The sequence below is a fragment of the Saimiri boliviensis genome, chromosome 8 (assembly GCF_048565385.1).
Source record: "Saimiri boliviensis isolate mSaiBol1 chromosome 8, mSaiBol1.pri, whole genome shotgun sequence".
Taxonomy (NCBI): domain Eukaryota; kingdom Metazoa; phylum Chordata; class Mammalia; order Primates; family Cebidae; genus Saimiri; species Saimiri boliviensis.
Genome location: NC_133456.1, coordinates 114137789 through 114153561, shown reverse-complemented (window position 1 = coordinate 114153561; position 15773 = coordinate 114137789). Strand labels below are relative to the sequence as shown.

At 42.9% G+C, this 15773-nt stretch overlaps 1 long non-coding RNA gene across 1 annotated transcript in view; it reads left to right on the top strand.

Annotated features, from left to right (window-relative positions):
- The window catches only part of LOC141585461 (uncharacterized), a 102285-nt gene that overhangs the window by 61302 nt on the left and 25210 nt on the right, over positions 1-15773 (top strand). Inside the window, exons 3-5 of the long non-coding RNA XR_012518981.1 lie at positions 13977-14124; positions 14308-14377; positions 15141-15203. This is a non-coding gene — a long non-coding RNA (uncharacterized LOC141585461). The remainder of the gene's footprint in view (positions 1-13976; positions 14125-14307; positions 14378-15140; positions 15204-15773) is intronic.

The window sequence follows — 15773 nt, the reverse complement described above, 5'->3', positions numbered from 1 at the left end:
ACACGATAGGTACTCTCTAAATGTTTGTTGAATGAATGAATCTGGGCAACTTAATCTTTGCTTTTTTTTTTTCTTTTTGAGACAGAGTCTTGCTCTGTTGCCCAGGCTGGAGTGCAGTGGCACAATCTTGGCTCACTGCAAACTCTGCTTCTCCTGAGTAGCTGGGATTACAGGTGCATGCCACCACACCTGGCTAATTTTTTTTTGTATGTTTAGTAGAGACGAGGTTTCACCATGTTGGCGAGGCTGGTTTTGAACTCCTGACGTCAAGTGATCAGGCTGCCTCAGCCTCCCAAAGTGTTGGGATTACAGGCATGAGCCACCACACCTGGCCCTTTCACTTTTTAAAATTTGAAGTCTTGAGATATCAATGAAGAGACTTGCTTAACTTTGTTTAACTCAGTTTTCACTCTGCAGTTTTCACAGGATATACTTAGGCAGCTTTTCTGTAAGATATCGTCATGTCTTGCTCCCATGAAAAGAGGCTTACTTTTATCATTTAAAACGTTACAGAGGAGGAGGAGGTGATTGCAGTAGTACGGTATTAATAGAGAGTTTTTCTGGGCAGAGCACAGCATCCTGTTTTAAAGATATTAGAAAGCATAGTATGGTGTAGGGAGGGGCGCTGGGGAATTCTTCCTGGACAGCAAATAGCTCTTACAAAACAACAATTTGATGAGCTCAGTGTGAATGAATCAGAAACATATGGATTCAATTTCCCTTGAAACACACATGGCTTTAACAATTAAACACCACTGCGATTAGTGGGGAAAAGAATACACAACAGAGATTTGATGAAGGCCATTGGAAAAATGTCTGAGGTCTTTCCTGAGCCCAGCATGGGGTCATTCCCGTAGGACACGTGGCGTTCTAGCCGCACGACACACAACGTCCTTTTCCAAATGCAATCTATTGGGAGCATTAGTATTAACTTTCGCAGCAGCTCTGTGGAGGAGAAATGGCTTTTATGTTAAGGAAAATGAGTGGAGTAGAATTACATTTTGGGAGGCGTTACAGTTTCTGCCTTTGTTACACTGATAACGTGCATAGACACACACACACACACACACACACACACACGAGTGTCTGTGTATGTTACGGTAATTCTCTTCAAGAAACTCAAATCCCTCTAAAGACATTATCTCATTTGTTTTTATTATGTGTGCCCAAGAGATATATGTGATTATTATTATTTCAGCTCCATATTTAGGGAAGGAACTTAAAGAACAGAGAGGATAAGGAGGTGACCCCAATCACACAGCTGGCCTGTGGACTGGCCCAGCAAAAGCCAACATCTCCAGTCTGCAGACAAGACAGTTCCTACCTCCTCATCTGCTCCGGCTCTAGATTAATAAAGCCATGTTCAGCATTACTGTGTATTAACTTGAAATTGGGTCTCCTAAGGGAAATTCTGGTTTTTGCAGTGATACTGTAGCATTTAGCAACTGGTGAGGAAGATGCAATTAATTCTTCCCTCATGAGTATAATGATATAAACTATCTCAGCAGCCTCCAGGGCCAGATACAAGACACTGAATTATACATCACAAAGCTGTTCCTTCCATCAAACAGCTCAGGGCCAAAAGGAAAACCCAAAAGGCCATATGATCATGGGTCACCATCCTTACTTAATGGGTACAACAGCTTCTTATTCAGCTCAAATGTGGGGGAAAACCTTGCCCCCTTCTACTTCATTTTAAAAGACGTAAATAAATGTAAATGTGTGTTTTTTTTAAGATCCAGAGGGAGTAGCCTGTGTGATCTAATATTTTGGATCTTTCTGTATCTAACTTATCTACCTCATATATCTTTGGCCCACGAAATGGTCCCTAGGGTTTATTTAGTATAATAATATTTTAAAGCTGGAGAAAACTTGGCAGGTGATTCACACCAAGAGTTCTCAGTCTGGCCGGGCAGTAACCTCGCGTGGCATGGCAGGAGCAGGTGGTGGAGATTAAAGAAATCACACCCACAGGAGCTGCCCTGCCTGCCCTGAGGTGGAGCTTAGTCCCCTGGCACCTGCTGGCAATCCAAGGGGCTGCTATCGTACACCCCACTGAACCCCCTCCAATCCTGCTACACAGAGATGAAGCAGTCTTGTCAAACACACAGGCCATTGCCTCTTATGTTCCATGGATCTGTTCATTCCAGAAATGCTGTATTCATATGGGCACCTGTCTTACAATTTTACCTGGGGCAAGGTGTGGTGGCTCATGCCTGTAATCCCAGCACTTTGGGAGGCTGAGGTGGGAGGATCGCTTGAGCCCAGGAGTTGCAGATCAGCCTGGGCAACGTAGGGAGACCCCATCTCTACAAGAAATTTTTAAAAAGCCAGACATGGGGGTGCAGGCCTATGGTCCCAGCTACTTGGAAGGCTGAAGCGAGAGGATTACTTGAACCCAGGGGATGGAGGCTGCAGTGAGCCGGGATGACATCACTGCACTCCAGCCTGGGCAACAGAGCAAAATTCTGTCTCTAAAAAATTACACACACATGCACACACACACACACACACACACACACACACACCCCTGGGATTTGTTTTAATCAGGTATGATAAGACGTGCACAGCCATAGAAATGATTGTTAAGATGGGAAGTGTTTAAACTCCCATACGACTCCTGGAAACAGGGGCAGGGCACACCACACAGGGCCATGTGGGGGAGCAGCAGGGCTGGCCAGGAGCCAGGGGAAGGAGGGAAGGAAGGGGTGAAAGCCTTTCCTGGGTATCACAGGAGGCAAGGCGAGGGAGCGGAGCAGACCTGTGCTTGGGTAGTTCAAGTCATTTCTGCAGGTTCGAGGGCATTGGGGTGTCCCCTCTTGTCAGATGCCTGGCCCTGGGGTGACTGAGGGCAGGAGAATAGTGTCCCAGACTGCAGGAGCCAGATAAACGGAGGAGGGTGCAGCATGGACAGGATGGTTGGTTTGCAGGTCACAGGTGCACTCACCTGCAAGCCTTTCTATCTCTAGAAAGTAGCTAACCTCAGGGGGCCATTCCTTCCCAGGTTCACAAGGCCCGGAGATGTCAAAGTCACATAAAATACACACAAAGTTAATAAATAACACGATTAGTACAGTACCTCATTAACCATCAGAGTGCTAAATGAGGATCACAGAAATAAAATCATAATAAAAGCTTTTAACTACATGTTTTCAGTTTATACATGGTTTCCAGATATCATTTCTCTTTTAATCTTCCTGGAAAATCGGTTACCTGCATAATAATTATCATCATCCCTGGATGTGGAAACCAAGGCTGAAAGGAAGAAGAGGACGTGGTTTCCTGAGAGCAGAGCTCAGGTGGAAACCAGATTTTCCCTCTCCAGATCCTGCTTTCTGCTCATGCCGATTCCAATGGATGTGAGCCTTGGGTGCTGCGTCTGACATCTGCTGTGCAGCCAGAGACAGCGTCCAGGACACAGGCAGTTTGCCTCCCACACCGTAACAGGCAATGCCGGCCTAAGCTATGATCCACTAAAACACAGGGCTACGGCGGGGCGCGGTGGCTCACGACTGTAATCTCAGCACTTTGGGAGGCCAAAGTGGGCAGATCACAAGGTCAAGAGAATGAGACCATCCTGGCCAACATAGTGAAACCCTGTCTCTACTAAAATATTTTTTTAAAGTAGCTGGGCATGGTGGCGCGCATCTGTAGTCCCAGCTACTTGGGAAGCTGAGGCAAGACAATTGTTTGAACCTGGGAGGTGGAGGTTGCAGTGAGCTGAGATCGTGCCACTGCACTCTAGCCTGGCACCTGGTGACAGAGCAAGACTCTGCCTCAAAAAAAAAAAAAAAAAAAAAAAAGAACAACAAAAATAGGGCTATGAGCCCTCTGCTTTTCATTCCTGCAGTGTTATGGGTTGGGTGTCAGTTTTTTCTTGAAGAACACAATTAGAAAGGGGGTCTCCGTGTCACATATAAAATACCGACAGGCCAGCCACAGAGACTGCTGCAGGCTTTGACAGACAAGACAGGGTGTCTTTATCAGCAAATGGACACCATGCCTATCATCCTTAATCAAATTCGTGCACTTCAGTGAGATGAAAATGTGTCCGTAGCTCCACCTGCCTCCTCATGGTCCTTCTCCAGCTATAAGGACATCAAATAAACCATTCAGACAGAGGGCCCTTTAACCAGTTTCTCAGCGGCAGTGAATCAAGTCAGAAAGATAATTCAGCCCTCACTCCCAAGGTGCAAGAAAAACTGTTTCTTTAGATTCTGTTCTCTCTACACAACCATTCATCAATTTCCTCCGAGAGTCTCAATCAGTCCCATCAGGAGTGCTTGCCAAAATGAACGCTCTGTGGAAACTCAAGCTGGGGCTTGTGTCGGCTCTCTGGGCATCTTCCCTCATCTTTCTGTTGAAGGGTGGCAGGAGGGGACCATGGTAACGTGGAAGGTGTGACCTACGACAGGCCCCCAAGCTCCTGGGGCCCCTGAGTGCCCTGTCGTAGGTTTCTGAGTACTCGCTCTCATGCGCTGCTAGCCCGTCAGCTGGTGCCCCTTAAATTACTGCTTTACCAGAACTGGCTTGTGTAGGACTCATCCGAAGTCCTTACCAAGAGAAGAAATAAGGAATTCACTTGGAAAGTTGGCCTCACCCTGCTCTTCTCTCATCAGTGAAGTAACCTGAAACATGCAGATTACCAAGGCCTCCAGAGGCACCAAACTCAACGGTTTGGCTTGTCCGTGCTCTCAGTCCACGCAGATGGCGGGAGCAACTTAGAGGTGGGAGAGGCACTTAGAGGGCAGCAACTCAAATATTTTTATTTGATTGCTTAAAAAAAGTGAGGCGGGCCGGGCGCGGTGGCTCAAGCCTGTAATTCCAGCACTTTGGGAGGCCGAGGCGGGTGGATCACGAGGTCAAGAGATCGAGACCATTCTGGTCAACATGGTGAAACCCCGTCTCTACTAAAAATACAAAACATTAGCTGGGCATGGTGGCGCCTGCCTGTAATCCCAGCTACTCAGGAGGCTGAGGCAGGAGAATTGCCTGAACCCAGGAGGCGGAGGTTGTGGTGAGCCGAGATCGCGCCATTGCACTCCAGCCTGGGTTACAAGAGCGAAACTCTGTCTCAAAAAAATAAAAAATAAAAATAAAAAAATAAAAAAATAAAAAGTGAGGCTTTGAGAAGTGAAGTATTAACCTCTTGCCCAACGTCACACTACTGGGAAGAAAAATCAGTTCATCTAAAGCTCTGTCCAAAAGAACACTCATGTTCTCCTAGTCCCTCACTGGTTTGAGCATGTGTCTTTTACCACATGGGGATTTTTAGATATTCTGTGCTTTGTAGGGTTTACTCATTTTAATCCAAAAAAAAAAAATCCCTTTTATGTTGTGCAGCTAATCATCGAAATGCTAGGCAACCTGAATGTTTTATTACAAACCAGTATTCCCTGCAGAAAAGTCTTATTTTGATTAATCTTTAGCAGTTACAGCTCCTTTCTGCCAGTCAAAGCTTCCATCACACACAAGCTGCTGCTGGGGAGGCCAGGTTTACAGGTTGAGCCAGCCCAGAACAACTTTAGGAAGGAGAGGCAGGACTTTTCCTGGCTCTTTTGATAAGGGGAACAGTATGTTTTAAAGACACCTTTGTGGAATCCTTCTTCCCTTAGAGTAGATGGAAAGACTCTTGCTTTAAAATAACCACCAGTGTAGTAAATAAAGATGCTGCATTCTCTTTCTCATGAATATATTGCTGATTAAAAGAATAAGTTGTTGACAAACCCAGCCCAGATAGGTCTGTAAAGCTTGAAAGAATTTACTGAATTGGCTGGGCATGGTGGCTCAGTGCTATCATCCCAGCACTTTGGGAGGCTGAGGTGAGGGGATCCCTTGAGGTCACAAGTTCCAGACTACTCTGGCCAACATGGTGAAACTCCACCTCTACTAAAAATACAAAAATTATCCAGGCATGGTGGTGCGTGCTTATAAGCCCAGCTAGTCAGGAGGTTGAGGCAGGAGAATCGCTTGGTTGGCGTGAGCCAAGATTGCACCAGTGCACTTCAGCCAATGCCATCTCAAAAAAAAAAAAAAAAAATTTACTGACTAGCAGGTGTTCCCCACATCACATTTTTCAATTGCCTGGCCACCCACGCTACCTCTGTGCCCACAGCAGTTGCAGACGGTATCTTTTTCTGGAACCATTCTTATTTTTTATTCTATCTATCCACACTGCTTTCTCCTCCCCCAGCACACACACCGCATAACATATGTGGCTCATTACAATGCAGACAGCAGTTGTGCCCTCTTCACGTGTGAGCCAGAAAGAGCACCATGCCTTCCTGGACCATTATCCCTTTCAGACTGCTTGTAACAAAGTTGTTCCTCCCTCTCAAGGAGAGGAATTGGAAGGTTGTGTACACCACTGTCTGGAAATGCTGCTCATAAGTCATGATCCAGTGGAGACAATCTGTGTTGGATTTTTCTAGAATTACCATAGCTAAGTATGGAAGAAAAACATGAACATGAGCCAGGCGCAGTGGCTCACGCCTGTAATCCCAGAACTTTGGAGGCTGGGGCAGGCTGATCACGAGGTCAGGAGTTCGAAACCAGCCTGGCCAATATGGTGAAACCCTGCCTTGACTAGAAATACAAAAAATTAGCCAGGCATGGTGGCAGGCACCTGTAATCCCAGCTACTCAGGAGGCTAAGGCAGGAGAATCACTTGAGCCTGGGAGGCAGACTGCAGTGAGCCAAGATCACACCACTGCACTCCAACCTGGGCAACAGAGAGACTTTGTCTCAAAAAAAAAAAAATTAAAATTAATGAATAAAACATGAACACTGGATTGTCTTTATTCTTTCATCTGCACACTCCTGCTACCTCTTGGCCACCATCCCACCACTGGGCCCTCACAGAAACCTCATCTCCCTCCTCTTCTTAATAAATATTGGGAAATGGAATGGTTCCTGGATGGGCACAAAAGCTTAGAAGTCAAGAGATAAAACATTCTCCTCCTGCTTCTAGGAATGATAGGAAAACTCTTGACCCTCACTTGCCTCCAAATTCTCTCCATGGGAAGAATCCATACCCCAGCAGCCTTGTGGAAGCCTGAAGAAGCCAATTGTCTCTGTGTGGAGTCAGGGTGAAGAGCTGAAGAAGGCCTTTCCCTGGCTGCAGGGCCATTACCAAGCAATTGAACACACATTTCCTATTTGTTGAGACATTTTGAGATATGCCATTGTATTTTCACATCACGTTTATAAAGTACAATATTTATCCATTCACCTCTGTTGATGTGTGGTAAAATAACAGTAAACATTAATTCCATATTGAAATTTCAGAAGCCTTTTGAGATTGCTATTAAATGTTTAAAAACAACTCCTCTTTTCTAGGTAAAAGCCTTTCATTTGAAGTGTCTGCTATTACATTATTGGATCCAGACTTCACTACTATCAAAGATCTTTAATTTGGTTACATTTGTAAACTGTACATATTATTGTTTTATGTCTTCTAATCATCATGTCTTGTAATAAAAATTATAAGACATAAATTATTATGTACCATATTATTATTTGGTACATAATATTTACCAAAATGTAACTTCATGTAAAGCCATTTGCAGTTTTTACTTTGGAACAGGCATCCCCAAACTATGGCCCGCGGGCCGCATGCGGCCCCCTGAGGCCATTTATCCAGCCCCCCGCCGCACTTCAGGAAGGGGCACCTCTTTCATTGGTGGTCAGTGAGAGGAGCACAGTATGTGGCGGCCCTCCAACAGTCTGAGGGACAGTGAACTGGCCCCCTGTGTAAAAAGTTTGGGGACACCTGCCTTGGAAGAATTACAAGCAAACTGTTGAGATGTGATACTTCGCATCTAGGACAGGAGTTCCCACCAGTTACTGAGGTTTTACTTCTCATATTGAAATGAGCATGTACACAGTCGCTTCCCAAATGGGCTTCTCTGACTTTCTCAGCGCTTATCCTGCTCTTGAAGTTAGCAGTTGTTTGACTGTCCAATAGTAAAAATACAAATTGATACTGAAGCTGGTTTGTGAATATCCTGTTCTCTTTTCTTCTAAAATTATAGGTTACAATGTTAGACTTTGTCACTTCTCTCTTTTTTTTTTCTTATTTCTTCATTCATTCAACAATCAATAAGCACCTTCTTTGTGCCAACACCAGTCTTGACTCCAGGGATGTTGCAGTGAATCATGTAGATCTCAGCTGTGAATTGCTCTTAGGAACGTTGTGCTTTGAGAATGAATTCATTACATTCCTAGCAGAGTTCATCACCACATGCCTCATTACAGCAGAGCTTAATTATCATTAATGTAATATTGCTTTGTATATTTATTCATTACACACACAATTAGTAATATTATCTTTCTTAGATAAAATACTTTAACAAGTCCAATTACTAAGCTGTCGAAAGGATATATATAAATGTTTGTAAATAAATAGAGGTTGGGAAGATACAAGATGATTGTGACAAATGTCTATCCCTGAAACATGATAATCATTGAAAAGCATTACCTTTATTTTGAGGAAACTGTAGTTTCTTTGAACAGGACAAATGTGTAGCAGCTGCAATAAGAGGTATGCGTAGTATGAGAATGATGCCTAACTTCATAGCAAGTCGGTTTTATTTCTTATGATTTGCTGTTCCACTGTGACTACAGTTTGCCAACTAGTTGCACCTGCAGCCTTACGATGATTTGTTCTTATAGCCAATCATTCTTTTTCTTTGACAGTGTTGGCTCCTCTTCCTCACCACAGCATCTCATTTTGATCTAGTTATCTGTTTGAGTTTTGCACTACTATTTTCATAGCATTTTCTCTTATCATTTCTGAGATCTTACATCGGCTGTTTTGCATATATCTTAAATGTGGTTAGGTAAATAAATGCAGAGGCCTGTCAGTTTCTGACCACCAGCTAGGCATCTGTTCATGTCAGCAATTGTCACCTACTGTACTGTTTTATTTTTTTTTTGAGATAGGATCTCACTTTGTTGTTGGAATGCAGTGGTGTGGTCATGGCTCAATGCAGCCTTGGCCTCCTGGGCTTAATCTGTCCTCCTGCCTCAGCCTTCTAAGTAGCTGGGACTACAGGTGCCTGCCTGCCAAACACTGGCTAAATTCTGGGGTTTTATTGTAGAGTCAAGATCTCATTGTTTCCCAGGCTGGTCTCAAACTCCTGAGCTCAAGTGATCCTCCTGCTTGGGCCTTCCAAAGTGCTGGGATTACAGGAATGAACCACCACACCCAGCCCATTGTAATTTTCATATACTCACTAATGCTGGCTCTCGCTGGTCATATGAAATTATGTAATCACATGAAAACAATGCCTAGTGCAGTCCAAGGGAAGCACATGCTACTGTTTTACAGAAAGGGATATTAGTAAACCCATTATGTTCAAGGAAGTAATGTATGCAGTATTAGTTGGATGTGTGTTTTCTGTTACAGGTCCCATTTCTGGATTTGATGTGTATATTAGTTATGCAAAATAGCCTTTACTCCAGATGCAAAGGAAAGAAGAGAGGACATGGTAAGGTAGAAAAGGATGAGCTTTAAAAACAGATAGGTGTGGATTTACATTTCTGCTTTACGTCTCCCTACTATTAAGATTGGGCCCACTGAGCTTAATTTTTTTTTTTACCTGTAAAATGAAGATAATGAAACAAAAGTCATAGAATACTACATACTAGTTTCTCACACTTTTTTCTTCCTTTGAACCGAAAAAGAAACCACATATGTTCAAAACATGCACCACTCAACACTCTAGGATGGAAATAGCTTAAAGTACCAAATTTGAGATTGAGGTATTGGGGGATGGAGATTATTAAATTTCCTTGTTCAGATGAAACAAAATTAACATAATCAGTTGGAACTTTTTTCATGCCTAATTCACTTCCTAGTCCTAAAATAATGTTGTGCAAATTATTGTCACGTTGTTTCATTTTCATGCTTAATTAAAAAAAAAATCTTCTCCTTGTACTTAAATGCCTATTTAGTTCCATTTGGGCCATTTTCTTTGAACTAAATGCAAATGAGGGAGGTTGCATCTATTTCATAATCTCCCTTTAATCAAGATCACTACGAAGCATCAGCCCCCTGGGTGACGGGTGACATAAATCATATTAACTTAATTCTGTGTGTTTCATTAAAGGATTTGGTATTTTTATGAACCAGAATATCTAGGTCACTGCCATAGAAGCTTCAATCAAGCTGCAGATCTTATGGAGTCAATGATGTGTTGCCTATTTGATGAGATGAAGATGAAGTGCCTACTCCCACCTCATACTGGCCTCATTAATACACGGTTGCTTTAAGAGTTCATGAGTTTGGAAGACACAGTTGGGTCCTGGCCCCAGGAAACAAAGCAGAAATCCAGATCTTACACAGTGTGCTGGAAAAATAACAACTTTTGCATTCTTTCCCCCCTCACCATTGAAATCTGTGATTTCTCCATTCAACTGTTTTCTCAGCAATCCAAAAAGGCAAGGTTGGCAGCATACAATCTGCTGAAGAATCCTGCCTAAATATCCTTTCTCACTTAACACTGTCTACCATGGAGTCATTTTGTTTCTTTTTTATTCCTAGAAGATGAAGAAATGATGACATCCCAAACCTCATAATTTGTCTATACTTCCACTCAGGCACTTCTGCACAGTATCTAAATATTTATGTTTCTTTGTCAAATGACAGGCAAGAATGTTTCTGTAATATTTATGAGAACACAGGAGTTGTTAAGAGAAGAGTCTTTGCCTCCTAAAGAAGGGACAAGAGAAAAGCTGGGAAGAAAGATTGAACCCACAGTTTACAAAGGTTTCAAGCATCTAGGTGATGATCATCATACCGTAAGAGCATTTGACTGGATTGTATGCAGTTAAAATTACTACCCAGCATCACGTAAATGCAGTGTTAGAAGGATTTCATGAATTAGGAGATCTGGAAGGATCTGGGAGAGTGGATGGTTCACTTTGGGTGGCAAGGATGGCAGATAGAAGGTTTTCATTGGAAAATGAGCTGATTACACATGCCATTTCCTTTCCTGAAAATCTCTAGGGTCACTGCTGGACATAGAACTTTGGAATGGGAAGAAACTTCCAGAACTCTGTCCTCTTCCAGATGATCAGAATACAAGTACACACGGTACACAGTTTCTTAGGGTTGTTGGTGATGCCAGACCAATTTCCTCATAGAACTGATGTTTGGATTTTATTGAAGAAACACAGAAATTGACCCCCTTGGACTTAAATAGAGTCTCACTCTGTCACTCAGGCTGGAGTGCAGGGGTCCCATCTCAGCTCACTGCAACCTCTACCTCCCAGGTTCAAGTGATCCTCCTGCCTCAGCCTTTCAAGTAGCTCGGGTTACAAGTGTGTGCCATCACACCAGACTAATTATTGTGTTTTTAGTAGAGACAAGCTTCACTATGTTGTCCAGGCTGATCTCGAACCCCTGACCTCAGGTGAGCCGCCCACCTCAGCCTCCCAAAGTGCTGGGATTACAGGAGTGAGCCACCACACCCAGCCCTGATGTGGGTTCCTTCAGGCCTCCCAGTTAGTGTCAAGGAACTGAAAGTTACCAAATATCCACATCCAGACAGTGAGTGGCCAGATGCCTCATCCGCCGTGACTGCCTAACCGACCACCTGCTTCCTGATGGCCAGCTCCTCTTCCTTATCCTCCCTCATTCCTGTTTTCCCGGGCATAGCTACATTCTTTCCTCGCTAGATCAACCCTGGTTTTGGTGGGTTGGGAAGATGGATTTGACACTTATCTCCTGTCTCCTTAGTGATGTCACCCAAATAAAGCCCTTCTTTCCTGGCAATATTCATCTTATTGATTGCCTTTCTGTGCAGCGAGAAACAGGCCCGAGACTGAACCCCTGGTGTTCGGTGTCATTGGCAGTCAGTGTTCACTTCTCCCCAAAAGGCACAATGCCTCCCTTACGAAGAAGCCAAAGAAACAGTCGTCCACAAGTCACTTGGAAGTGTCCACCGTCACCTGGGTTAGGATTTGAATTCTTCTAATAGGGTTTACAAAGAGCAGATTTATCCAGGGGATTTGGCTTCTTAATTTGGATCATGAACCCCTTCTAGAATCTTATAAAAAATTTTAGATCCTCTCCCAGAAATTGCACATACAAGTAAATATTATTGTTTGCAATAAGCCTCTTACTCCAAGTTAAGACCTTATGGCCTAGATATTGAAAAGCTTTCTGTTTTAATGGAAGCTTTGACACTAGCAGCAATAAATAGAGGATTGTTGCCTAAAGAAAGCCACTTCTTTGAAATTAAGTGCTGTTATTGTCCTGGTTACTAAAGCAGCAGGATTAGAGATACATCGGAAAGCTCAGGTCCTTCGTGAGTCTAGAGTCACTTCCAGAAATAAACAATGCCACGGGTCTTCTGGGACCCACGGTTCTCACCCCTGGGCTATGCATAAGAACAGAAAATCAAACACCTCATGTTCTCACTCCTAGGTGGGTGCTGAACAATGAGAACACATGGACACAGGGAGGGGAGCACTGCACACTGGGGTCTGTGATGGGGAATTAGAGGAGGGACAGTGGGGGATGGGGAGTTGAGGAGGGATAACATGGGGAGAAATGCCAGATACAGGTGATGGGGAGGAAGGCAGCACACCACATTGCCACGTGTGTACCTATGCAACAATCCTGCATGTTCTTCACATGTACCCCCAACCTAAAATGCAATAAAATATATATATTTTTAAAAAGAATTCTAGAGAAGCTTTTCTGAATTATATGTGCCCAAGAAGACATACACACATCACAGTGTCAAAACTGACGACAAACTACAGTAATCAGTATTGTTTTGGCGACAGACACATAGACAGTGAAATAATATGGAAAGTCCAGAAATAATCCCTTATATTTATGGTCAATTTATTTTTGATGAAGATACAAGAATCGATTTTTGAACAAGTATGGCTGGGACAACTGGGTATTCGCCTAGAAGATAAATAGGTAATGTCTGCAGTCTGGGGAGAGTCTCCGCCACGTACACTTTCACCTTTTCTTGTTTTAATCAAGATCCAAGGGGATTCTTATATTCTGGCGCCGGCTGAGATCTATGCTACAAGGTCCATTTATGATAGTTGCTGTTTTCATTTGCATCTTTTTTCTAGCTCTCATTTTTCTGACATGGTTTGGCAATAGGATGCTTCTGTTCATTGAACACTCTAGATAGTAGCCAGCTGCCACTGATGGTGCCAGTGCAGAATGAGAGCATTAAAATGGGATCCGAGGCAGTGGGGAGAGAGAAAGGAACACAGGGCTTCAGAATCCCACAGAGCCCTCATCGGTTCGTGGCCCAGCACTTACTGTGTGTCACCTGGAGGAAATGATTTAAACTCTTCAAACTGCCACTTACTTATCGGCAAAACAGGAAGCAACGTATATTTGCCAGTGTTTTGCAAGGTGTCCATGAGATCAATGTTTTCTTTGTTTATTTGTCGTTGTTGTTTTCAAGACAGGGTCTCGCGCTGTCACCCAGGCTAGAGTGCAGTGGTGCAATCTTGGCTCACTGAAACCTCCACATCCCAGGTTCAGGTGATCCTCAGGCCTCAGCCTCCTGAGTAGCTCAAATTACAGGTGTTTGGCACCATGCCTGACTAATTTTTTGTATTTTTGGTAATGACAGGGTTTCACCATGTTGGGCAGGCTGGTCTTGAACTCCTGTCCTCAGAGGATCCACCTGCTTCAGCCTGCCAAAGTGCTGGGATTACAGGAGTGAGCAACCGCGCCCCGCCCAGATAAATGTTTAACAATTCCTTGCATATTGCTGCATACAGTTAGTGCACAATGAATGTCAACTGCTATAACTGTTGTTGCTTTTGCTATTGTCATTATTACTACTGAACCAAGGAACTGAGGTGAGAGATCTTGTAAGATGTGGATTCACTATAAGGCCAATTAATTAATTTGCCGTAATTAAAATAGGTCTCCTGATGCTTAAACCAACCACTTTCTTTTAAACTGTTTTTGTTATCCTTTTCTTCAGGTCTCCTCTAACACCTTCCATTTGCACGCTCCTCGTGAGAATCTATCGCCTGGTGATCTGAGGCGCAACACTTTCATCCGGAAACCATTCCCCCACCCCGATCGGTGGAAATATTATCTTCCATGAAACTGCCTCTGGTGCCAAAAAGGTTGGAGACTTCTGTCTTAAAAGATGTAAGCTGTCAGATCTGGGCCTGGCATGCAGTGAATTGTGGCTATTGTTTTTATTCTTTTTGTCTATTGGAGATTTGGAAACAATTGATTTTTTTTTGTCGTTAATTTTCACATTCAAGTTGTCATAAAATTTATTTTATTCGATTGCAAACCCGTAGAGCTCTCGGACAAGCTCGTCTCGGCTAATCCGCAGCCTGCAGGACGCGTGCTGTGCACCTCCAGCTGCAGGTGAGAAAGACAAAGCTCAGATTCACTCAGTACCGTGGTCAGGGCAAAAAGCTATTCAGCAGAGCGGAGTTTTAGACATAGGTTTGTTTGTCTCCTGATAAAATTACTTTCTTCTCACTGCTCTATAGCAGGACAGCTTTGAATGCAGCTCAATTCAAATTCCTAAACTTTCTTAAAACGTTCTGATATTTTTTTGGTGGTTTTGGTTTTTAGTTCATCAGCTACGGTTAGCGTCAGTGTATTTTATGTGTGACCCAAGACGATTCTTCTTCTTCCACTGTGGCCCAGGGATGCCAAAAGTATGGACACCCCTGCTGTAGAGCATTAAGCTCTAGGAACCTTAGCAAGACTTTAGTTCAACTCTTCACTTTGTAGTGGAAAAATCAAGGCCCAGGATGGTGAGAAGATGCCAGGGCCTGCATTGCAGAGTCAGAAAGATAGATGTAACAGTGTGCACAGGTTCCCTGAAGAGAGCCTCTCATGCCTCCATCAGCCCACACATGCAGGGCCTGTCTGATTTTTCCTTTTTCGGGGGGAGGGGGGAGCCTGAGCATTAATATACATATCTTTTAAAATGTTAAGCTGAAAGCAAGGATAGCACCCATTTTTGCTTTGCTCTGTCTTTGCTTCTGTTTAATGTCTCCAAATCTCTAATAGTTTATTTTTTTATGTTTTCATCTTGATTTGTTACCAAGATTTTTTTAAAGGAGATGATTTTAATAATGTATGTAATTGTTCACTGTTTTACCCTTTTTCCTTTTAGAACCTGTCAAAGCCAAAATATCATTTGGGGCTATGCCAGATGTTTTCCCACCAGGTCAGAAAGGTAAATGTATTTTTGTTCAACTGGATTAACTAGAAAGAAATAATTAAAACACATATTATATAACATATAGTATTTAATTATATATAGTAACCTTAAATAATATGTAATAATATTTTAATAATATATTATTTAGCCTTAAAATGTTATTAAGTCTTTACCCAACCTTGATAATAGTGGTTTGTATGATTCATTGCTGGTCAAACTTACTAGCCAAGTCATTTACAATCCAATGTTTATACTTTATAAATCAATTCAATTCTTAGCAAATGCTCCAATCAGTGGTTGACATTTTTGAGTTGAAAAACCCATGTTTAAATTTTAACTCTATTAGCTCTCTGACTTTTAGGGAAAGTCATCAGAATCTGAGTTCAGTTTTCCTCAAATATGAAATAACAACAATAATAACACTAATAACTGTACCTATCTCTAGAGTTTCAATAGTATAACCATGCCTTTGTGTACATACAGACAGATTGTTCCCTGTGATATCCCCATCCAACCTCATAGCCTCAACCTCCAAAATAAATACCAATGAACTCAAACAATAACAAAAAGACCCCTAGGGTCTGC